We start from the raw sequence: 2500 nt of genomic DNA on the forward strand, positions 1-2500 counted from the left end.
CCGGACGAGGGACGGGGCGCGGGGGCGGCCCGGGGGGGCGCGCGTCGGGTCGGGGGGCGAAACGCGGAGAGGGCGCCCGGTCCTTGCACCCCGGAGGTGAAAACGGCACTTAGGAAAAAGTTCAGGACTCTGAACGGACGACGGGCGAAAGCGGAACCGTCCTCCGTGGAAGGCCCACGCGAGACGGACGCGGAGGCCGCCCTCCCGGTCCCGTCCCCGGGCCTCCCGCTCACTCCCCTCGACCTCACCACCACCGGGCACTCCGAGAGACGGGGGAGAGCGGAGCTCTGAAAACGGCGAAAATGGAAGAAATCAGAAGCTCCGCGGGCTATCCGGGGACCGGGGAGAGACGCGGGAGCCGCCTCGGGCGCCTCTTCCCTCGGACGGAGTAGCCGGGCATAACCGCCATCCCGGAGTGCTTGGACCCCGTCAATTCCTACGATCGCTCATGAGCCCGACGGTACCCCTCTGGAAACCACCCCGAGTGAGGGTCCTCCGGCCGAGGGGCGAGCCCGAAGAAGTGCACTCCGGCCGGGATGCGGGATCGGGGGAGAGCGCCTGGTTCTCACGCCCCGACGGTGAAAACCTCACTTTGAAAAAATTTCGGACTTAGAAAAATTTTCGGACTTAGAAAAATTTTCGGACTTAGAAAAATTTTCGGACTTAGAAAAATTTTCGGACTTAGAAAAATTTTCGGACTTAGAAAAATTTCCGGACTTAGAAAAATTTTCGGACTTAGAAAAATTTCCGGACTTAGAAAAATTTTCGGACTTAGAAAAAAAAAACCCCACCGGAGACACTGAGCACCACCAGGGGCTTCAGCTATGGGCTTCCCCAGGCACAGTGCACTATTTTCGGGCAAAATGGTCAACCTCCACAGACATTTCCCTTGAACCGAGCTCCATCAGGGGCATCAGCTATGGGCTTCCCCAGGCATGATGCACTATTTTCGGGCAAAATGGTCAACCTCCAGAGACATTTCCCTTGAACCGAGCTCCATCAGGGGCATCAGCTATGGGCTTCCCCAGGCATGATGCACTATTTTCGGGCAAAATGGCAGACTTCCAGGGACATTTCCCTTGAACCGAGCTCCATCAGGGGCTTCAGCTATGGGCTTCCCCAGGCATGATGCACTATTTTCGGGCAAAATGGCAGACTTCCACAGACATTTCCCTTGAACCGAGCTCCATCAGGGGCATCAGCTATGGGCTTCCCCAGGCATGATGCACTATTTTCGGGCAAAATGGCAGACTTCCAGAGACATTTCCCTTGAACCGAGCTCCATCAGGGGCTTCAGCTATGGGCTTCCCCAGGCACTGTGCACTATTTTCGGGCAAAATGGCAGACTTCCACAGACATTTCCCTTGACCCGAGCTCCATCAGGGGCTTCAGCTATGGGCTTCCCCAGGCATGATGCACTATTTTCGGGCAAAATGGTCAACCTCCAGAGACATTTCCCTTGAACCGAGCTCCATCAGGGGCATCAGCTATGGGCTTCCCCAGGCATGATGCACTATTTTCGGGCAAAATGGCAGACTTCCAGGGACATTTCCCTTGAACCGAGCTCCATCAGGGGCTTCAGCTATGGGCTTCCCCAGGCATGATGCACTATTTTCGGGCAAAATGGCAGACTTCCACAGACATTTCCCTTGAACCGAGCTCCATCAGGGGCATCAGCTATGGGCTTCCCCAGGCATGATGCACTATTTTCGGGCAAAATGGCAGACTTCCAGAGACATTTCCCTTGAACCGAGCTCCATCAGGGGCTTCAGCTATGGGCTTCCCCAGGCACTGTGCACTATTTTCGGGCAAAATGGCAGACTTCCACAGACATTTCCCTTGACCCGAGCTCCATCAGGGGCTTCAGCTATGGGCTTCCCCAGGCATGATGCACTATTTTCGGGCAAAATGGTCAACCTCCAGAGACATTTCCCTTGAACCGAGCTCCATCAGGGGCATCAGCTATGGGCTTCCCCAGGCATGATGCACTATTTTCGGGCAAAATGGCAGACTTCCAGAGACATTTCCCTTGAACCGAGCTCCATCAGGGGCTTCAGCTATGGGCTTCCCCAGGCACTGTGCACTATTTTCGGGCAAAATGGCAGACTTCCACAGACATTTCCCTTGACCCGAGCTCCATCAGGGGCTTCAGCTATGGGCTTCCCCAGGCATGATGCACTATTTTCGGGCAAAATGGTCAACCTCCAGAGACATTTCCCTTGAACCGAGCTCCATCAGGGGCATCAGCTATGGGCTTCCCCAGGCATGATGCACTATTTTCGGGCAAAATGGCAGACTTCCAGGGACATTTCCCTTGAACCGAGCTCCATCAGGGGCTTCAGCTATGGGCTTCCCCAGGCACTGTGCACTATTTTCGGGCAAAATGGCAGACTTCCACAGACATTTCCCTTGACCCGAGCTCCATCAGGGGCATCAGCTATGGGCTTCCCCAGGCATGATGCACTATTTTCGGGCAAAATGGTCAACCTCCAGAGACATT

This window comes from Ictalurus punctatus, unplaced genomic scaffold, assembly GCF_001660625.3.
Source record: "Ictalurus punctatus breed USDA103 unplaced genomic scaffold, Coco_2.0 Super-Scaffold_197, whole genome shotgun sequence".
NCBI classification, from domain to species: Eukaryota; Metazoa; Chordata; class Actinopteri; order Siluriformes; family Ictaluridae; genus Ictalurus; species Ictalurus punctatus.